This window comes from Phocoena phocoena, chromosome 10 (assembly GCF_963924675.1).
Source record: "Phocoena phocoena chromosome 10, mPhoPho1.1, whole genome shotgun sequence".
Classification (NCBI taxonomy): Eukaryota; Metazoa; Chordata; class Mammalia; order Artiodactyla; family Phocoenidae; genus Phocoena; species Phocoena phocoena.
In genome coordinates, this window is record NC_089228.1 from 85678714 (window position 1) to 85702644 (window position 23931).

At 39.6% G+C, this 23931-nt stretch overlaps 1 pseudogene; it reads left to right on the forward strand.

Annotated features, from left to right (window-relative positions):
- The first annotated feature begins 4768 nt into the window (after positions 1–4768).
- Positions 4769–5290, forward strand: LOC136129690 (AP-3 complex subunit sigma-1 pseudogene; annotated as a pseudogene).
- The last annotated feature ends 18641 nt before the right edge of the window (positions 5291–23931 follow it).

Here is a 23931-nt window from a genome sequence, read left to right on the forward strand (position 1 = left end):
ATGAGAAGCCCGCGCACCTCAACGAAGAGTAGCCCCCTCTCACCATAACTAGAGAAAAGCCTGTGCGCAGCAACGAAGACCCAATGCAGCCAAAAATAAATAAATAAATTTTAAAATATATATATTAAAACAGGACTAAAAGATATACACTGGGGCTTCCCTGGTGGCGCAGTGGTTGAGAGTCCGCCTGCCAATGTAGGGGACACGGGTTCGAGCCCTGGTCCAGGTGGATCCCACATGCCATGGAGCAACTAAGCCTGTGTGCCACAACTACTGAGCCTGTGCTCTGGAGCCCGCGAGCCACAACTACTGAGCCCACGTGCCACAACTACTGAAGCCTGCGTGCCTAGAGCCCATGCTCTACAACAAGAGAAGCCACTGCAAAGAGAAGCCTGTGCACCACAATGAAGAGTAGCCCCTGCTCGCTGCAGCTAGAGAAAGCCCGTGCGCAGCAACGAAGACCCAATGCAGCCAAAAATAAATAAATAAATAAATTTATAGAAAAAAATAGATATACACTGAAAAATTCTTCCTTGATTACCAGACCTTCTCCCCAGAGATAAACCATTGCTCAGAGCTTCTTGTGTACCATTCATTATTAGGTACAAATGGATACATAAGACTACAATGTTCTGTAGCTTGCTTTTTCCCTCATGTATACTGTGTATCTTGGAGACTCTCATATCAGCACACATTGATTTACTCCATTCTTTTTTAAGCTTCATAGTATTCCATTGTGTAGAGGTACCATAATTTGTTTACCCTGTCCCCAAATCAGGGTCATTTATGTTTATACGGAGTCTTCTGCTTTTACAAACAACGCTGCTGTGGCTTCTCTTATAGCTCAGATGCTGGAGTCAGATTGACTGGGTTTAAATCCCAGTGCTGTCACTTATTTACTCTGTGACCATGTCTTAGCTTCACCAGCCTTAATTTCCTCAAGTGTAAAATGGTGATAATAATAGTGCCAAACTCATAGGGTTCCTGTGAGGATTAAATGTAAAGCCCCTTAGTGCATAGTAAGCTCTCAACAAATGTAAAATGCTGCTATTTTTTATTTTCCAACTTTATTTACATTTAAGTTTCTCTGTAGGGTGAATTCTTAGAAGTTGAATGGCTAGATCCAAGGGTGTTTATTTAAAATTGATAGATAATGTCAACTTGTTTCTCTGTTGGATAGTCTCTTTCTCTTCTAAATATACACTGCCTTTCACCACTCTGCTTGGTACCCCAGGAGGCTTACCTCCATGAAAACTCTTATCAGCCAGTGTCTTTGCCCACCAACTTCCAATCAGGTTCCCTGTGAGAAACACTAGCACCAGATGGAAGGGCAGGAGAAAGGAGCTCCAGGCTTGTTTGGCAGTGGCTGCATTCCTTTTCCAGAAGCCTGTTTGGCAACTCCTCCGCAGTGGCCACCGCTCCCTCCACGCTTCAGTAAAAGCTCCCTCCTCTTACCAGTTCAGGCCTGGTGGCAACCACTTCCTGCAGCTGCCTGTCCTTGGGTGCTTCGCCAACCCTGACACGTTCCCTCGACCCTTACATCTCTATAAATAATCTTTTCGTTAATCTTCCTTCAGTTACCCTCTTAACATGCCATCTGACTGGTACACTAGCCAATTTACACTCTCTCTAATAAACTGAGAATACTTGTTTTCCCATACTTTTGGCAATACTGTCATGCCAAACGTTTTTTGAGGTTTTACTTAGCATTTACCCTTATTTCTTTATTTTTTCTGAGCACCGATGTTGTTATTTATCTTTTATCACAGATAGTTTTTCCTGTTGAACTTCAGTTTCTTAAAGGCCATTGCATAAGTATGATCTCAGTCCCTTCAGGCTGCTATAACAAAATACCATAGACTGGATGGCTTATAAATGATAGAAATTTATTTCCTACAGTTGTGGAGGCTGGGAAGCCCAAGATCAAGCCCAATCAGCTGGCAGATTCTGTATCTGGTGAGAACCAGCTTCCTGGTTCATGTGGGTCTTCACATGGTAGAAGGGGCGAGGGAGCCCTCTAGGGTCTCTCTCTCTCTTTTTAAAAAAAGTGAGGTATAGTTGATGTACAATAGTCTGTAAGTTTCAGGTGTACAACATAGTGATTCACAATTTTTAAAGGTTATACTCCATTTATAGTTATTATAAATTTTTGGCTATACTCCCTCTGTTGTATTATATATCCTTGTAGCTTATTTATTTTATCCATAGTAGTTTGTACCTCTTAATCCCTTACCTCTATCTTGCCCCTCCCCCCCTTTCATCTCCTCACTGGTAACCACTCATTTGTTCTCTGTATCTGTGAGTCTGTTTCTATTTTGTTGTATTCACTAGTTAGTTTATTTTTTAAATTCCACATATAAGTGGTATCGTACAGTATTTGTCTTACTCTGACTTATTTCACTTAGTATAATGCCCTCCAAATTCATCCATGTTGCTGCAAATGACAACATTTCATTCTTTTTTATGGCTAAGTAGTATTCCATTATGTATATATACCACTTCTTCTTTATCCGTTCATCTGTTCATGGACACTTAGTTTGCTTCCGTATCTTGGCAATTGTAAATAACGCTGCTGTTAACGTTGGAGTGCATGTATCTTTTTGACTTAGTATTTTTGTTTTTTTTGGATAAATACCCAAGAGTGGAATTACTGAGTGATATGGTAGTTCTATTTTTATCTTTTTGAGGAACCTCCATACTGTTTTCCATACTTGCTGTACCAATGTACATTCTTACCAACAGTGTACAAGGGTTCCCTTTTCTCCACATCCTCGCCAACATTTGTTATTTTTGGTCTTTTTGATGGTAGTCATTCTGACAGGTGTGAGGTGATATCAAATTGTGGTTTTGATTTGCATTTCTCTGATGATTAGTGAGATTGAGCTTCTTTTCATGTGCCTGTTGGCCATCTGTATGTCTTCTTTAGAGAAATGTCTGTTCAGGTCTTCTGCCCATTTTTTAATTGGTTTTTCTTTTGTTTTTTTTTAACTTTAGTTATATGAGCTGTTTATATATTTTGGATATTAACCTCTAGGGTCTCTTTTTTTAAAAATTTCTTTTATAAGGGCACTAATCCCATTAATGAGGGCTCCACCCTCATGACTTAATCACCTCCCAAAGGCCCCCACCTCCAAATATCATCATGTTGGGGGTTAGGTTTCAACATATGAATTTGGGGGGGGCTACAAACATTCAGTGTATAGGAAGATAAATATTTCCTCAATATTGTATTAGTTAAGTTTTCAGAAGGCCAATTAAGAATATCACGAAAGTCAACCAAAATTATTTTAAGAATTATTGGAGACTCTAATACTTTAAAATATTATATGCTATAAGGAATCGTTATAAATTCTGTTGGGTGTGATGATGACACTGTTGGTAGGTTAAAAATAAAAAGTCCTTATCTTGGGCTTCCCTGGTGGTGCAGTGGTTGAGAGTCCGCCTGCCGATGCAGGGGACGCGGGTTCGTGCCCTGGTCCAGGAAGATCCCACATGCCGCGGAGCGGCTGGGCCCGTGAGCCATGGCTGCTGAGCCTGCGCGTCTGGAGCCTGTGCTCCGCAACGGGAGAGGCCACAGCAGTGAGAGGCCTAGCGTACCGCAAAAAAAAAAAAAAAAAAAGGCCTTAAAACACTTATACGTGAGATGATATGATATCTATCTAGATTTTTTTAATTTTTATTTATTTATTTTTATTGGAGTATAATTGCTCCAGAATATTGTGTTAGTTTCTGCTGTATAGTGAAGTGGCTCAGCTATATGTATACCTATATCCCCTCCCTCTTGGACCTCTCTCCCACCTCCCCGCCCCCCTCCCCCCACAGATATCTAGATTTACTTTAAACTACTCCAGATAAATAAAAAATAGAGTGTGAGGAATACATGGACCAAGATTGGGAAAATGTTGGTAACTGTTGAAAGTAGGTGGTGTTTCATTATATACACTTTTATCCATTCTATACCCATTTATTATCCCCACTCCTATTTGTATGAAAATGTTCAAAATAAGAAGTAAACAAATGGGAATTCCCTGGTGGTCCAGTGGTTAGGACTCTGCACTTTCACTGCTGGGGGCTGGGGTTCGATCCCTGGTCCAGGAACTAAAATGCAAGCTGTGTGGTGAGGCAAAAAAAAAAAAAAAAGTAAACAAACAAGAAAAGCCCATAGCAATAACAAACAAAAGGTAACTAAGAAATTCAAATAGGGGAAAGGATGGCCAGCACAGTCCCCAGGAGAGGCTCTCTAGCCTGCCTCAGCCCCTGGCTCTCAGCATCCGCAGGACCAGCCCTGCTCAGCCCAGGCGAGATAAAGGCGATCCTCATTTTCAGCACCCATGGTGCTGGGCTGCACCCTGCAGGCCTACAAACCCTGTACTTGCCCATCCTTGAGAAGGAGCCGAGAGTCAGCGACAGAGGCATCAGTGGTTAATGGGTAGGGGGATCTCACACGATGCTGGAATGACACCCCAACTGTGTGTGGCGGACGGTGGGCAGGACTTGGCAGTAGTCTTCGTTCCGGGGGAAGAGAGAGGTTACCAGTTACAGGGGGAATTGACTTAGGGTTGGCTTACCAGTTACCGGGGAAACTAGCAGAGGGACATACCTCTCATTGCCCCTTTGATAAACTATCAAGGTGTAGATGTTCTGATTTAAGATAAGAACAGTCACTAGCTGGTCATGTGAGTAGGGTGTAGGTGAAGCAGGCGCCGGTGGAGCAGGGAATGTACAGAGAGCGAGAGAACAGCCAGCTTGAGTGGCCTAATCATACACATGGGAACTTTCCAAGTTCTACCAGCCCTATGGTAAAGATACGCAACAGCGAATCATCAGGAGACTGTCCATTTGGTACCTAAGAGAGATGAAAATGTAATTTCCTAGAAGGAGGATTATTAATTGTAGGATCTAATGACAAACTGACATGTAGACATTATATAACATTATATTTTGTCTTCCATGTGGATTCTTCAGAGAGTAAACTTGGCATTTTAGATCTAATTCAAGTATTTTGGAAACATTAGATAAGTGTTTTTGAAAGTGTCTGTGAACTGGTTTTAATTTTCCATGTAGACAGGAATAGAAATGGTGATGGGAGTAATGACATTAGAGACCAATATGAATGAGATTATTACATAAATTGATGCACAAAATAAGCTGAAGATCTCTGAGACTAGCATAGCAGGAGCTCCAAGCTGTACTGTATGTATCAGATGTAAAAAAATCTTCCTGTGATCCAAGAAATGTCAACGGTGGTGATATAAGTATAAAAGTGCCAAACCTGCCTTCTTTCAGATAAAAAATTTTAAAGGTTACTCCCAGGTAAAATCCAGAGGGAAAAGTCATCTAAGTTTACCATTCACTTGTTCACCCAAAATAGGGGAGAGTCTTAGCTTTTGCTCTTGGATTGAAGCCAAGGTACTACACACAAGTTGTGCAAAATTAGTATGTGGAGTTCAATGTTGCTTTCCTTGCTCGGTGATTTTAAAGAAATTGAGTAGTTCCTGTATGATTTTTTTTTCCTTTTCTAAACTGCATTTCTATGCCCACCAAAGGCATGCTCTAGTATTGACTACTGTAGTATTCAATATTTCAAAAAGTGTGAAACATTTCTGTAACTATCAAAACCCAAAACATTGGCGTTTGAATGGGTATCCAGTGCAGCATTCCTTAATTCTTTCTGCTATTTTTCACAATTGTTATTTAAAGAAACAAATATGTATTGCATGAAGACATTGTACCCTTTTTCCCTTAGTTAAAATAAATGCCAAGGTACCTGGAAAAATAATTCAAGTGAACAATTCGGTAAGTCCTTATCTCAGTATGATCTGCATTCCATTAGGTATGACTATGAACATTTAATCAAAACTTTGCAGTTGTAATTTTATGTTCACATTGTATTTGAATACCTCCCAATATTTTTGAAAGAAATCTTTCAAACACACATATATGGCCTGTCCACAGATTTCTCATGCTCTTTTTATTTTGAAAAATTTCAACTATACATGAAAATGGAAAGACTAGTACTGTGAAAGCCTGTATACCCTCTACCCAGATTTAACAGCCATGTTTTTTATCTCTCTGCATATAGTTTTTTTTAACTGAACAATTTGCAATTCTTTGTGACACTTTTGCTCCTTCTATTTCTTCCCTTTCCTCCTGAGCTTTTCATTGTCCCTGCTCAGAACCCTTCACCAATTCTGCTTGCTGCTTGCCCCTTGAACCAGGTTTTCTAAATGACTCCAGCTCCATCCTTTGTCTTTCAATTAAGCACTAAAACATTTTGTCGCTTATTAAAGGAATATCAGGCATCAGTAAGAAGATGGAGAAAATCTGCTTTGTGTGGGAGAACTCAAGAGAATGTTCTGGCCTTTGGGTGTTGACTGAAAAACCATACCCCGAAGCTATTCAGAGGAAGGAATGTAGGTAAAAAGCAAAAATGATTTTGCATGTTAGAGGCTTAGGGAAAAGATTTGATGGCAAATAAGGCAGAATATCATCTTTCTCAGTTATAAAGTTGTGGGATGTCATCTATCCATGGTAAAGACCCATCTCCCCCATCTCCACACATAAAGTGGACAATTGCAAACCCCACTAACACAGTATACATGGTAACCCCAAATACACACAGTGCACCTTGATCTCAGGTCTTAGTACTTCACGGGGTTAATCAATCTGTTTCACTTGAAAGGACTGCATCTAATCCTTTAAGTATTAGGGAATGGATTGCTAATCCATAAACAAAAGAGAAAAGCAAGTCCCTGTGCTACCTGAATGATAGGTAAATCTTCCATTCAGGAGTTCATTGCTGTTAAGGAGACAACACCTGTGCTGAGAATTAAGCCTAAACTGAGGTAAAGTGGACCTTGAAATTAGGAGAGAAAAAGAACCAGTACACAGTGCTGATGTGTCAGGTAAAGAACAAGGAAGGAGGCAAGCTGAGTCCTTTAGTAAGGTGTGTGTGTGTGTGTGTGTGTGTGTTTAAATAGAATAAGAAAACTGGATGTTTAAATCAACAAAATGCAGAAGATAAATTAGTGTGTAAGATGGGCATTAATAAGCATCTATTTTACTATTGGAAAAAAAAGTTTTAAAAAAAGGAACTAGTTTAAAGCAAGATAGTTTCCTTTTTAGTTTTCTTTTATTTACCAAATATGGTAAAACTGTAGCAGCTACAGATTTAACAGAAGTAAAACAGATGATGTTATTAGGAAGTCACAAATGCACTGGTTTTAGACTTTGTTGGCTTTTAAAAATAAAACAGGGACTTCCCTGGTGGTGCAGTGGTTGAGAGTCCACCTGCCAATGCAGGGGACACAGGTTCGAGCCCTGGTCTGGGAGAATCCCGCATGCTGCGGAGCAACTGGGCCCGTGCACCACAACTACTGAGCCTGCGCTCTAGAGCCCGCGAGCCACAACTGCTGGGCCCATGTGCCACGGCTACTGGGGACTGCACACCTGGAGCTCGTGCTCCGCAACCAGAGAAGCCATGACAGTGAGAAGCCCGCACACTGCAACGAGGGGTAGACCCCGCTCGCCGCAACTAGGGAAAGCCCGAGCGCAGCAGCGAGGACCCAACACAGCCAAAAATAAAATTAATTAATTAAAAATAAAATAAAACAGTTGCCCTTTTTATTTTCCATTCCATATTACATATTAAATACTCTCAAATATCTAAAGAACCAATCAGAATTTTTTAATAATAAAATAATCTTGACGTGACTTCTTTCTTATGAATTTACTAAAATACTTGAGAGGGAGAAAGAATAGTTAAAAAGACATATCCTGTGATTGTAATCTACTTTTAATGTAACTAGAGACTAAATTAATTACTAATTTTTATGCCTGCTTTATTATAAAATGGTAGCCCAGTTGTAAACACCTTACTCTGATTTTATGTCAAAAGACTAGCACAAGTGAAAACAGAAAGTCTAGAGTTTAGTTAATAGTAGTGCATTATACCAATGTTGGTTTCTTATTTTGGCAGCCGCAATACAGTAACATAAAATGTTAACATTGGTGGAAACTGGCTGAGAGTAATATGGGAACTCCCTGTAAATAAAAGAGTAAAAAGAGTCTTTGTGACTCTTCTGTAAATATAAAATTATTCTAAAAGAAAAAGGTTATGGTTTTCTAAAAAGCCTATCATGTGATGGTATTTATAACAATGGGTGTAAGGATGTAAGGATAATGGCTTGCTCAATATTATCCAGATGATTACTGTAATCATGAAAATTATACATAAAAAGCTTGTTAATTAATATTTTGGACTTTTCTAAGTAAAATCTGTGTTTAAAAATTCAGCTCAGACTATCAGTTCTAAACAAGTAACCTATAAAGCACAGTCAGACTACGAACAGTTCTCTAATTTGGGGGATATTAGAGTACCCAGAAATAGTCTTTCTTGAGACCAAAATAAGTTGGATGAGACCATTTGAACAAAAGAAAGTTATTGTCTGCCAGTTTCTCCTGCATTTCTGGTTAATTTGGAAGGAAAAATAAAGAACTGCAAGGAATCAGATGTCCATATATATCTTCTTTTTCCATTTTTTTCTGATATTCAGATATTTCTGAAATCAGGGCAGTTGGTAAGATCTAAAAACCCAGGAGACAGAGCTCTTTTAATAAGTAATTTTGTAGAGCTCATTAAAGATATCACATGCCTTCTTATTAAATAAACTAACTAACTAACCCAAAGAACCTGTGTCCAGTCCCGCCACAGTTCTTGGCATTTATTAGTCTTAGAGACCAGGCAGCTGGCAGACAGTAGCCCATAGGCCAAATCTGGCCTGTTGTTGTTCTTATTTTTAAAGCCCATGAATTAAGACTGGTTTTTACACTTTTATTTTTTTATTTTATTTTATTTTTGCGGTACGCGGGCCTCTCACCAATGTGACCTCTCCCGCCGTGGAGCACAGGCTCCGGACGCGCAGGCTCAGCGGCCATGGCTCCCGGGCCCAGCCGCTCCGCGGCATGTGGGATCTTCTCGGACCAGGGCACGAACCCGTGTGGCCTGCATCGGCAGGCGGACTCTCAACCACTGCGCCACCAGGGAAGCCCTGGTTTTTACACTTTTAAATAATTAAAGAAAAAAAGACCAAAAGGAGAATATTTCATGACACATGAAATGAAATTCAACTTTTAGCATCAGTAAATAAAGTTTTATTAGAACACACCAATATCTCTATGGCTGCTTTTCTGTTACAAAGGCAGAGCTGAATAGTTGTGACAGAGATGATAAAATCTAGCATATATACTGGCCCTTTAGAAAAAGAGTTTGTCAATTCTATTATAGACATCTTCCCCCATACACACACACCTCCCTCTTGGTTTTCAGAGCAGTGTTCTCATTTGACTTTCCAGCTAACTGCCACTCTGGGATGTAAGCAGCCATACGACAGGCTTGGTCTGGTGAGGACAGGACAAGGAGTATGGTTAGCTAGGAGGGGCCTGGCAGACACTAATACAAAGGTAAGGTGTCAAGTACTGGAAGAGCTAATATATGGCTGAAGAGGCTGGGCAGGTCCTGGTGATCTGATAGAAAGGTCCCATTTTAGGAAGTCAGCCGAGGAATGAGGAGACAGGAATAGGAGACATGATGTGAGCGGTCTAGGAAGAGCCTAGGAGGTCAGAGTTTGCAAGAGCTGCATGAACAAGCAGGGTGAAACCAAACCCACATTCTAATCTTGAGACAAAGTTCACTGCCCCATTTTACATTGCTATCTGGGGTTGGATGGCATTAGGTCCAAAACTACTAATGACATTCAGAAGAAAATCAAGGATGTAAGGGGAACCCTACCTTCTCATAGATTCAACTCCTGTGATGGATGCTGAAGAAAAACCGCTTATCTCTCGACCACTAGACTTTCCTTGATACTGGTCTTCCTCCACTTACAATGGTGTTTCGTCCCGATGAACCCATCGTAAACTGAACATATTGTAAGTCAAAAATGCATTTAATACACCCAACTTACAGAACCTCATAGCTTAGCCTGGCCCACCTTAAACGTGCTCAGACACTTAACATTAGCCTACAGTTGGGCAAAATCATCTAACACAAAGCCTAGTTCATAATAAAGTGTTGGATATCTCATGTTATTTATTGAATACTGTACTGAAAGTGAAAAACAGAATGGTTTACCCTTGTGCTTGAGTGGCTGACTGGGAGCAGTGGCTCGCCGGCCGCTGCCCAGCATCACAAGAAAGTATCATACTGTTTATCACTTGCCCAGGAAAAGATCAAAATTCAAAATTTGAAAGACGGCTTCCACTGAATGCATATCACTTTCACACCATTGTGGAGTTGAAAAATAAGTCAAACCATCATAAGTCAAACCATCGTAAGTTGGAGATGATCTGTATACAGTTCCACAAAATATTGATTACAAGATATCTTTACTTTTATATCTTTACCTTGGGGCAGAAGCTTGTCCTTCTTTCATGACTAGGCCAGATATCTAGTTCCATTATCAAAGTGAAAAGCTATCTTACCCATCTCCCAATCAAGCAAATCTCCCTCATACGTCACTAGAAGTCCCCAGTGCCTACATTCATCCCAATTCCCATCTGACTATACAGGAAGTATATACTGTAATGAACAATAGTTGGGCGATGAAAAGTGACAAAAAGAGGGAAGTCATTAAGTTGTGCTGATTCAATCATTTAATAGCCAGGAATAAAAATAGATAATTTTTTGATTTGATAAATCAAGTGTAGTGGAATAAGTATGTTTTAAAATGTAAAGATAAATACTAAAAAGAGCAGAAAGAAGGAAGAAGTGGTAATAATTTCATCCATGCTGATAGTATGGGGTCAATTGGTCCTGTCTAAGGAGTAGAGGATTAAATGTATTACATAAATTTACATTTATAAAGAACCATTACGTTAGGAGTTTGGGATTAACATATATACACTACTATATATAAAGTAGTTAACCAACAAGGACCTACTGTATACAACAGGGAACTATACTCAATATTTTCTAATAACCTATAAGGGAAAAGAATCTGAAAAAAAAATATGTATATATGTATGTATCTATCTATATATATATATCTGAAACTAATACAACATTGTAAATCAGCTATACTTCAATAAAAAAATAATTAAAAAAAAAAGTAACTGCTGGGGTAAAAATGCAAATATGTATTTCCTTATAACCCACACTCATACCCACAGAAGAAAATACAGTCTGAGTACTGAAAGATTTAAACAGTAACAAAACAAAACACCACAAACAAACAAAAAACAACCAATCCAGAAAACGTTCTACAAAATGTGATGAGAGTTAAGACCAAACGTATATGTATATGAGCTTAATTAACTCTGACAGGCACTGTTGCCTACCCAACAGCCATTGCCCTGCCTTTTGCCTGTTTTTTTGTACCCTGCTTTTGTTTGGAGCATGTACCCAGCCCTATGGGATGAGTCACTATTGGCTAAGCTGGGCATGGGTATTCTGTGTCCTTTTGTCAGCATCCCTTACATCTAAGAGTAGCCAGGAGTTGACTGAAGGAAAATGTACAACCTAAAAGTTTCAAGTTATGTTTTAATCGGGGACCTTACTGAAGACTGTATAGCCCAGGAGACAACCTCTCAGATAGCTCTGAGGAACTGTTCCAAAGAGGAAAGGGAGGAGCCAGGGTATACAGGACTTTTTGTTGGGAAACAAAAACACCCCCTCGCCCAGGAAAAAAAAAAACCCATGTCGTCAAACACCAAAAGATTACTGATAATCACAAAAAAACATCTCAAGTTAATGATTTTAGTGCCTGTCTGTGTATGGGAAGATGCAAGAGTCTGGACTCATTGAAATTATTCCTTAGATGTGTATCTTAACTATCTAGGGCCAGTATCCTGTTTTTCTCCATCCTGAATTCTCCTCAGGGTGCACCGTTGGGGTGACTGCAGTGGCTGATGGCTTGATTACAGGCAACATTCATTGTTTACTGGAATAGCAGGCAATTTCTTTTTTTTTTTTTTTTATACACTGGTATATGACCCGTTTTTATGGCCAATGAGACTTGAGGGGACATCTACTGCAGGGCACCGGAAAATATAGTTTTTTCCCCTGATAAGAGTAGCTCCAGGAGGATAGAACCTTTTACCCTGACGATCCTTTGTTTTCTGCCTTTGAATGTGCCTGTGATGTTAGGAGCTGTGGGAGCCATCTTGTGTTCATGAATCAACAAGAATAAGGGCTGGCAGAGCAGAGGGAAGGAGCCTGAGATCTGATGACTTTGCTGAATGAAGGCCAGCTACCGAGTTGCAGAGTGAGTCATATCTTTCCTTGCAACTTTCATTTCTGTCTTCAGGCCTATAGTACAAGGAGGTCATGATTAATCTTGCTTAGCAAAATATTCCCCTCCAAAGCTTTTAACCATTTGCCTTTGCAGACACTTAGGTATTTCACTTGCAGCAGAGAAGAGTTGACTTTGTACTAAAAATCTTCTAGCAGAGAATCTTCCCAGCTTCAGATTACATAAGTGACCTTTAGCTTGTGGCATAGAATTCCAGATCACTGGAAATGGCAATGCAATAACGGAAAATGATTCAGAAGGAGCTTCTTGAGGTCACACACTTGTGTTACATAAACTGCTTCAAACAGCCTTTAATTCTTTATTCTTATACATGCTTAAGCTCCTATTAGTTATTGGGTATTACTACTGCTTGGTATCTTTTACTGATTTCAACAATGACCTCTTTTTAGCTAAATCCATTATTCTTCTCCGGTTCTTCATTTTCTTGACCTCTCTATTGCATTTTTAGAAAACAATTACTCCTACCCTCAAATGCTCTCTTCCTTGACTTCCGTCCTATTTGCTAGCAGTTTCTTCTCATCTTATTGCCTTTGATTCCTCACACCACCCCTTCACGGGATATTCCCTTTCCCCAGTCCTTTGCTCCCTACTTTATTCTTTCACTCAAGGTCACATCATCTTCCCTACAGCCATTACCTCTGTGCTAACAAAGGCCTGTGCTACTTTCTCACTTAAATTGTAGCCCCCCACTGCTTCTTGCTATTCACTCTTGGATGTTGCACTGGTACTGCAATTTGAACGTATCTCCCTTCTCAGACTGGCTCCTTTTTCCATTTTCCTGCCTGTGGTCATGGCACGGTCATTTTCTTAGTCACTGCTGTTGTTTGGTAGAAACGAAAGAAATTTAAGTTGGCTCAAACAGCAGAAATTTATTTTCTTACAGCGCTGGAGGCTAGGAGTCCAAGATTAAGGCATTGACGAGTTTAGGCCTCTCTCCTTGGCTTGTTGATGGCTGCCTTCTTGCTGTGTCTTCATATGGTCTTTTCTCTATCCACACACATCCCTCGTGTCTCTCCCTCTCTTTTTTTTGTCTCTCCCTCTTTTTGTAAGGACACCAGTCATATTGGTTTAGCACTCACCCTAATGACCTCGTTTAACCTTAATTACATCTTTAGAGGATTTATCTCCTGATGCAGTCACACTCTGAGGTGTGCTGGGAATTCGGTGGGGAGGGGCATAATTTCATCCATTATAGTCACCCAGGCCATAAAACTTTGTTCTCCTGTTTACTTATCTCCATTATCTTCTATCCAGACATTTAGTCTTCTAGACTTTTCCTATTGTGTCTAAATCTGTTTCTTTACCACCATTCCCAGTGCCATTCTCAGACCTTAATCAATTCTAAATTTCCTTGCCTAGTCTTTATAAGGCCCTCTATAATGACTCACCTAATCTTTTCTTTTGGTATTTTTGTCAAAGCCATTCATGTTTGTAAGAAATATAAATGCTAATCATCAAAAGGAACAGTCCTCTGCCCTAATCCCAGGCCCATCGCCCAGATGTAGCCTCCATGTAGAGCCAAATACTGTGCCAGGAGTACATTTTTTCCTTAAGATCCACTGTTCTTAGAGACTAGAAGCAAGATAGTTTGTGACACATATGAGTTCCAAAAACTAGAATAGATTTTTACTGAACAGTGGTATAACTGATGGTATATGTTTCTTAAAGGTCCAAATGTAATTTTAAAAATGGAAAAGGAAAAAAAAGACCCACTGTTAACAATCCCTGGGCCATCCGAAATAAACTGCTCTTAACAACCATACAAATACATCCTCTTTTCTGTCACTCCACCAGTTGCTCAAAAATCTTGCCACATTTAGTTCATTTCATATTTGGACATTTTCTAATTATCTTTAGAGCTTCTAATTATTATTTTTTTCCTTATTGAAAGGTATATTAGTTTCCTAGGGCTGCCATAACAAATTACCACAAACTAGATGGCTTAAAACAATATACATTTATTCTCTCATAGTTCTGGAAGCCTGAAGTCAAGGTGTTGGGAAGGGGATGCTCTCTCGGGGCTCTAGGGAAGAAGCCTTTCTTGCTTCTTTCTAGCTTCTGTGGAACCAGCAATCTTTGACATTCCTTGACTTGTAGTTTCATTATTCAGTTTCTGCCTCCATCTTCACATGGCCTTCTTCCTTGTGATTCTGTGTATGTCTCCTCTTCTTGTAAGGACACCAGTCATTGGATTTAGGGACCACCCTAAATCCAGGATGTTTTCATCTTGAGATCCTTAACTAATTACATCTGCAAAATCCCTATGTCCAAATAAGGTCACTTTTTTTTTTTTAAGGATGTTGTTTTTCACTTTGTTTCACGAAAAGAAATATTTACCAGGTTACCAAGAAAATGCATAAGGCAACAATAAGTACCAGAAAAAAAAAGACAGAATGTGCATTTGAGTTCAGCTAAATCATAGTATCTAGCATGTTGACTGGTACAACTTCCAGATTTGCAATGTATTCTTGATTGAGGATCCAGATTCCACTCTTCTTTTTCTCCATTAACTCTCATTTTTTAGGGTTAGATCTGTATTCCCTTACAGGTTTTCTTCTCTTTCCACAAAGGGACAAAAATTCAGGTCAAAAACTGTAGTCACATCTGGGGCTTGAGAAAATAATTGGTAGTTAAATAATGAAAGCGGTTATTCCTCCCCTACACATTCCCAAAAGAGAACATGAAGGCTGGAGAATTATAATTGGCTTTTTGACCATCAACCCCCAACAGGATTTTTCCATCCTACCATTAAAGTGTTGAGTTCTCAACACTGTCCAAGAATCTGGAGTGAATGTTCTTGTCTTCTGCTGAACTTAAAGCTTCTGTTTGGAGTAACATAAACCAAGACTAGTTTCCCTTTCATGCAACAGCCCTTCATGTGTTTGAAGATGGCTACTCTGCTGCCACTGAGCCATCCTCCCATCAACTAAGAAATGCCCCAGTTCTTTCAATCATTCTTCGAATAACTTGATTTCTAGTACTCTACCCAGCTTATCTGTGCCTTCTAGACAGTGCACTTCTTCAATATGCCTAAGTGTGTACCTAAAACTAAACACAATCCCCCAAAGGTGACATCCTATCCTGCCCAGAGAGATGTGGTTACTTCCCATCAGCCACGCAGTGTTTCCTTTAATGCAAACTAAGTTTGGGGACTATTTTAAAGTATCTGCATCCACTATTGTACCAAGCTTGTGATGAACTAAAGTCTTTATCTTTTATTTTAAGACTTAATACCATTCTGAGTCTTTTTTTTTTTCTTTTTTTTGTGGTACGCAGGCCTCTCACTGCTGTGGCCTCTCCCATCGCGGAGCATAGGCTCCAGATGCGCAGGCTCAGCGGCCATGGCTCACGGGCCCAGCCGCTCCGCGGCATGTGGGATCTTCCCGGACCGGGGCACGAACCCGTGTCCCCTGCATCGGCAGGCAGACCCTCAACCACTGCGCCACCAGGGAAGCCCCATTCTGAGTCTTTAATTGCACTTATGCAATTGATTTTAAAAAACCTAAATATGAGATTTTACATTTATTCCTATTAAATATATCTTGAAGCTTCTAGCCCATGGAGGCCATGCTGATACTCTCATGAGCTCTGAGGGCCAGGTCACATTTTGAGGTTCCATGTGGACATGAAGTTTCAGGGGACACTATTCAACCCACTATAAGGGGAAAATATGACTTGCTCAGTATATCATTAATGTTTTTCCCACCCTAACTACTTTGAAGAAAGAGGGAATTATGGTCCAGAATGAACCCAGGAGCACAAACAATGTCATCACTGCCTTGTTTCTCTCCAACACTATGGCTTTGTTTTCCTCTATGTTGGCTTCATTCCCAAGCAAGCTTACCTCATGTGCCAGCAAAGATAGGTTCTAGCATCTCTCTAGGCTCATCCTCTTCATAGATTATGATCCAAGAAAAAATACAAATGACTTTGCCAATAGTTCCAGCAAAATACCTAAGGAAGTCTCAGATACACCTTGTTTGGCTCATCTCTGAACCAATCACTGTGGTCAGGGGAATGAACAAAGCTTGCTCGGCCTAACCTGGGTCACATGCCCACCCCTAGTATGAGAGGTGAAATGACCGTACCTAAACCACAGGGAATAAGAATGGGGAAGGATGGTGCCCTAAGAGATCCTTGGTAGATGAAAATCACATTATTCCTTGCAAAGCTGAAAATAGCTTTATCAATAGCTTGATTGATAGTTTAACTGTACATAAAATTCTAGGTTTATGATAATTTTCTTCCAAAATGTCTAAAGGAATATTTCATTGTTTTCTTTTTCCCCAGAATTTATTATGAAAAAGTTCAAAAGTACAGAAAAATTGAAAGCATTTTATGTGAACACCCATATGTCTATCACCTAGATTCTAGGATTGTTGCATTTACATTATCAAATATCTATCCCTTATTCATCCCTCTATTCATCTATTGATCCATCTTATTTCCTAGGCATTTCAAGAGCAGTTTCCGACATTATTACATTTTACTCCCAAACACTTTGGCATGCATATCATTACCTAGAGTTCAATATTTGTTTATAACTTTTTAATTTGAGTTAAAATTTGTATACAACAAAAGGCAAAAATTTTACGGGTACCATTCAGTGAGTTTTGACACTGCAACCCAAATCCATATCAAGATACAGAACGTGATGTTCCTTCATGTCCCTTTCCAGTAAACCCCTGTACCTGCCCCTCGCAGAGACAACCGTTATTCTGGGTTTTTTTTCAATCATAGGTTAATTATGCCTGTTTTAGGACTTCATGTAGATGGATTCGTACAGTATTCATTCTTTGTAAGAATTATTTTATTCTACATAATGTTTTTATTTATTTATTTTTACATAATGTTTTTGATGTTCATCTACATCATAGTCTGTATCTATTCCACTGTATGAATGAATATACCACAGTTTATCCATTCCCCTATCGATAGACACATGGGGGCTGTTTCCAATTTTCAGCTATTATAAATAAAGCTGTTATACACATTCTTGTACACATGTTTTTGTGGGCATAGTTTTCAACTTTCTTGGACAGACACTTAGTCATAAATAGACTGTAGGTCATAGTCTACAGTCATAGAATAGCTGTAGGTTTCATTTTATAAGGACCTGCCAGATCTTTATGCAAAGGGGTTGTACCGTTTTATAGTCTTCCAACAATATATGAGAGTTCTAGTTGCTCCACAATCCTTGCCAACATTTGTTGTTGTCAGTCTTTTCAATTTCAGCCATATTGATGAATATGTTGTGATGTTTCATGTTGATTTTAGTATTCATTTTCTAATGTCTAATGATTTTGAGCACTTTTTCATGTGCAATTCATGTATTTTCTTTTAGGTAGTGTCTAAGCAAATCTTTGAACTTGCATATTTACTAAGCCCGTGCGCCACAACTACTGAGCCTGTGTGCCACAATTACTCCCATATGAATATCCAGTAGTTTTAGCAATGTTTAAAAAAAGATTCTGTTGTTTTTCTGACGTCTGATAATTTCATATAGCCTGTTGCCAGTCTGATTTTTTTTTTCCTTTGAAGTTGACCTATTTTCTCTCATCTCTGAGTGCTTTCTGGATCTTCTCTTTTCCTTAGTACATCTAATATTATCTTGCTTATCTTTCAGTATACCCTTTGAATCTGAAGATTCATGGCTATCTTAGCTTTGGCATATTTTCTTCAATGATTTCTATAACATCTTCTATTGTTGCACTTTCTTTGAGCTTTCTTTCTGGAATTCCTATTGGTTAGATCTTGGACCTGGATTGGACCTCTAGGTCTTTTATATTTTTGCTTTATTTTTGGTCTTTTTCTGTTTTCTAATGTCATATTACCACCGTTCTAGAAAAAATTTCAGTTTGGCAAGCATATTTTTAATTTCCGAGTGGCTGTTCTTGACTTTCTTGTTTTCCAAGTGTCTCTTATTATAGCACCCTGTTTTTGTTTTTTGTTTTTTTGTGGTATGCGGGCCTCTCACTGTTGTGGCCTCTCCCGTTGCGGAGCACAGGCTCCGGATGCGCAGGCTCAGCGGCAATGGCTCACGGTCCCAGCCACTCCACGGCATGTAGGATCTTCCTGGACCGGGGCACGAACCCGTGTCCCCTGCATCGGCAGCCAGACTCTCAACCACTGCGCCACCAGCGAAGCCCCCAGCACCCTGTTTTTTACATTAGGTGTTCACTGTCTTATAGAATACCTCTGAGAATATTAATTAGAGGTTTGAAAAAATCTTTTTCTGTTACCCAAGTTGGTTCTTGTGAGGTCAGCTTTTATTTTTGCTTCTTCTGTTTTTTGGGTTTTATTTCTTTTCTGTTTTATGTAGCTGATTTCCCTTGTGTGTCCAGTGATGTGAGGGTGCTTTTTTTAACATTTGAAAAAGAGGAAATAGGCTGATTTTTTTCTTCAACTGTTACATATCAGGCTGTTTTCTGCTAGTTAATTTCCCGGAAAAACAGAAGAGATTTGACAGAAAATTCTGTGTTCATGAGCAGAGCTTGCTAAACAGGGAGGCTTCTAGTTACAAGGAAAGGCTAGGGAGCCAGAGAGAGGAGGGTTTACCTGGACGGCTACCACTCACCTTAGCATTAGTTCATCAGTATTTAATTAAAGTTATTGTCTGCTTATTGTCCTGTCCCCGTTACTCTTAGCTTTTATGGCTTTATTCATTTAAAAAATTCTTTACTGCTCTTTAAAATTGTGTATTGTAAGGGAGGGGAGACAAAAGTTTTTGCTTAGACTGCTGTTTTGAACCTAATCTCCTATCTTTTAAAAATTATTTCCCGCTCTTTCTAAATGGGCATCTTCCACTATATTTAGGTTGTTACGTTTACTGTCTCATGGATATACCAGACTAGTAGCTACCTTCTTGCCCTCAGTTATTGTGTTTCTTTTCCAGATATTTCCTTCTTCTCTTCGCCCTCTTCTTCCACCTAAGCCTAATGAAATTTTTTCCCAACTTTTGAAGCTAACTTGAGCACACTTCCTCCATGAATCCCATCTGTTTAATCCAGCTTTCATTGACATCCCTTTCATCTTACTACTATCCAACTCAGTACCTGTCATTCACAATTCAGCTCTTTTTTAAAAAAATATTTATTTATTTGGCCGGGCCAGGTCTTAGTTGCAGCACACAGGATCTTCACTGTGGCATGTGGGATCTAGTTCCCTGGCCAGGGATCGAACCCGGGCCCCCTGCATTGGGAGCTTGGAGTCTTAACCACTGGATCACCAGGGAAGTCCCCACAATTCAGCTCTTAATTATACAGGCTAGTATTGCTCATACTTGTTTCAGATATTTATTATTATGTTGATAACTATTAAAAACTCTTTGGGAAAAGGTATTTATTTTTTTTCTGTCCTTCAAAACACGTAGCATAGTATGCAAGTGTAGTAGATATTCAGTAAGTATTTGTAATAACTTCCCTACTATTTGCAAGAAAGGAGGCAGATGACAGCTTTTTTTTTCCTTTCTTTCTGGAAACAGTAGGAGACCTGTCTTTGAATTGGAAGCTGAAGTGGGGACACTGCATTCCGGGCAGAAGAAATGCTTATTCTTCTCCACTAAGGAAAAAACAAGTTACATAGCATAAATGTTTTCTGAAAGCAATGGAGATAGAATGATCCACCAGAGTTGAATCAACAGAGGCAAGAGTGGTTTGGAAAAAAACCAAAGTAACAAAATGTGATTTAAAAATACATTTTACAGGGCTTCCCTGATGGCGCAGTGGTTGAGAGTCCGCCTGCCGATGCAGGGGACACGGGTTCGTGCCCTGGCCCGGGAGGATCCCGCATGCCGCAGAGCGGCTGGGCCCGTGAGCCATGGCCGCTGAGCCTGCGCGTCCGGAGCCCGTGCTCCGCAGCGGGAGAGGCCGCAATGGTGAGAGGCCCGAGTACCGCAAAAAAAAAAAAAAAATAATACATTTTACAGTCTAGAATTCCACAACATTTCTAACAGTGGGTTCTCACAACATTGCTAACAGTGTCATTTTCAGTTAAAAAGGAAAGAGGTCTAGTGGTGGAACAAGAGCAAGAGGATTAGTTATAAGTGCTGTTCACCAAATATATCAGCTTCACCAACCTTCTGGGCACATGCTAGGTTTGTACTGCCTTGATCCCATGAAGTTAGGGGTAGCCATGCAACTTGTTTTGGCCAAAGAAATGAGAGTGGGAGTGATGTCACTTCCAGGTGGAAGCTTTAAAAGCCAGTGAGGGATTTGCCATATTCCTGTTTTCTGCTTCAGTGGTCATGGAAGCATGTGATGCTCCATAATTCTGAATTCTTAAAAGTCCATAATGAACAGTCTCTCTGAAGACCTGTGATGGAAACATAGTGTGACAGATAAACCTTTGTTGTTTAAAGCCATTGAGTATAAATTATTGCTGTCCAGGGTCAAGCAAACCACAGCCTGCAGGCCAGCTGTTTTGGTAAAATTCTATTGGAACACAGTGATGCACATTTGTTTATGTATTGTCTATGGCTGCTCTCATGTTACAACTGAGTTGAATAGTTGCAACAGAGACTGTGTGGCCTTCAAGTCAAAAATATTTACTATTACTCTTTAAGAAAAAGTTTGCTGACCTCTGACCTAGTCTGTCTTGCCTGTGAGAGAACTAGAGGTCTTTGATAAGTGCCCTTATCTGTTTTGTGCACAACGCAAATGGTGTTTATAATAGCCAGCCTCCAGGATAGCCCGGATGATCCCCATCTCTTGGTGTTCACGCCCTTGTGCATTTCCTTCTCACACTGAATAAGGGCTGACTTGTATGACCAATGTGAAAGTGATGCAGTGTAGCTTCCAAGCCTATGTCATGAAAGACACTGTCACCTCCATCTCCCCCTCTCTGAGATCACTCTGGCGGAGGCCAGCTACCACCATGTTCTGAGGACACTCAAGAAGCCCTATGGAGAAGCCCATGTGGTAAGAAACTGCGGCCTCCTGCCGAGTCATGTGAGTCAAGCCTTCAGATGACTGCAGCCTTGGCCAGCATCTTGACTGCAACCTCATGAGTGACTCTGAGCCCAGATCACCCAGTTAAGCTACTCCTGAATCCTGATCCATGGAAATTATGAGATAGTAAATGTGTTGTTTTAAACCACTAAGTTTGGGCATAATTGGTTATGAAGAAATAATTAATGCAAGGTTCAAATGAAAACGTGTATTGGTACTCTATATGCTTATATATATATTTGTACATAGAACTTTATATACACACAATATTTTATTTTATTACTAGACAAAGAATTTATGTACTTTAATAATTAGAGTATACTTGTGTGAATATAGATAGGTGGAGTTATCCTGTGAAGGAAATTATTATACATATATGTTATCTTCCCCATTTGCTTTTCAACACCTTAATCTTTGTGGAATAAAGCGTGAAATGTGTTCTGGGAAAGAAGGGAAAAAATTCCCCAAATATTTAAATTTTCCTTGATATGTTAACTGTTCAATTTGCTTTAAGTTCTTTGTAAAAGAATTGGGTAGAATGAATGGAGCAAACTTTTTTTTTTTATTGGAGTAAAATTGCTTTACAATGTTGTGTTAGTTTCTGCTGTACAGTAAAGTGAATCAGCTATATGTATACCTATATCCCCTCCCTCTTGGACCTCCCTCCCACCCCACCCCTTCATCCCACCCATCTAAGTTGTCACACAGCACCAGGCTGAGCTCCCTGTGCTATACAGCAGGTTTCCACTAGCTATCTATTTTACACATGGTAGTGTATTTGTGTCAAACCTAATCTCCCAATTCGTCCCACCCTCCCCTTCCCTCTGTGTCCACATGTCTGTTCTCTACATCTACGTCTCTATTCCTGCCCTACAAATAGGTTCATCTGTACCATTTTTCTAGATTCCACATATATGCATTAATATACAATATTTGTTCTTCTCTTTCTGGCTTACTTTACTCTGTATGGCAGACTCCAGGTCCATCCACATCTCTACAAATGACCCAATTTCGTTCCTTTTTATGACTGAGTAATATTCCATTGTATATATGTACCACATCTTCTTTATCCATTAATCTCTCGTTGGACATTTAGGTTGTTCCCATGTCCTGGCTATTGTAAATAGTGCTGCAATGAATATTGGGGTACATGTGTCCTTTTGAATTATGGTTTTCTCAGGGCAGGGTATATGCCCAGTAGTGGGATTGGAGCAAACTCTTTATAATACTTTATTTCTAATGGTGATCATGTATTTCTAACAAAAGTGTTAGAAGCCAGATTTTTCCAATTGACTGCTATAACCTTCCTATATACATTAAATGGAATAGTTAGTAATAGCATTTGGAATTTGGGGAGTGACAGGGAATCAAGAAAGATCTTTGAAGTGAAGTTAATAGTGAAGAAGCAAAAGTCAGTGGGAGCCAGGGTTCAAGGAAAACGAAATTAAAATGTTTCTGATGGCATTTACTTTTTCTTTCACAAATTGAGACTAACAGACAAAGATAATGGGTAAAAAATTCCTTCTCAAATAGTATCAGCAGATTCTTCTGGACAGCAGTCTGTACATCTTTAACCCAAAGTATAAACAGGAGGGCGTGAAGTAATATTTTTGGATAATACCTGTAGACATAAAGCACGAGAAGTAGAAAAGAAAAAAGGAAAGTTAGGAGAGAGAAAGAAAGGAAGTGGGGAAAGAAGAAGAGGTTAAACAATAAAGAAAAAACATAGTGCGGTGTAAGTGCTCCCCAGCTTATTCGTCTGGTTCCAAACTTAGGATAATGCTGGTTACCTGGCCAAATCTTATTTTCCAAGCCTGTAACTTGCTTTAGGCCTTCAGGAAATATTCAACTATCAGGCTGCAAATAAGTACTGACCTCCACAGTTCGGGCCTACATGAAAGTAGGGTAAGCCTAGAGGAGAAATTAACTATCTCCTTATGTTCCCCCCACACCCCAGAAAAGGCCCAGAAAACAAATATAATTTTTCCTTTTATATCATTTTTGTTTAGTAACCATGTGACTGCTGTGGATGGGAGGGCTGTATGTGCCAGAGTGTGTGCTGTGAATAAACTCTCTTGGACTGTGGAATTTTATTGCCCCATATTATCAGTTACCTTAGATGGTACACCTGTAAGGTTGAAATCTGGAGACCAGGCTCTGGTGCTGCTGCTTTTAGGATCAAACTGGAGAGTTTCAGAACTAGTTCTCTAGGCCTGGATTGACTTAAGCATAAACTTGTTCTGTATAGATGTTTATCATGGTTATTAAACTGTAAGTCATACATACGACCAAAATCAAGGCCCATGTCTGATAAACTTAACAGCATTAATGAAGGGAGACAAAATATTTGAGAATTCCTGAAACAGCTAGTATGCTTACTGGCTATAATTGTAGTTATAGAGAAAACTGAGCTAGAATTGTTTTCTTCCTCCAGGGAACATTGCTGCTATTCCTTGGCTCGTGTCACTGAGACCTGACACAGACGCACAGCACACAGTGTCTTAGGATTGGTTCAACTTGTGACCAGGTGTCTCCAATTCTATTTCACAGGAGCTGAAACTGAAAACTTCATTTTTTACCTCAACATCTGCTCCATCCTGCTTTTTCACGATTATTATAGCAGTGTAAAAAGTTTTCAGTGGTTTCATAGCTAAGGCACCAAAAGCACAAGT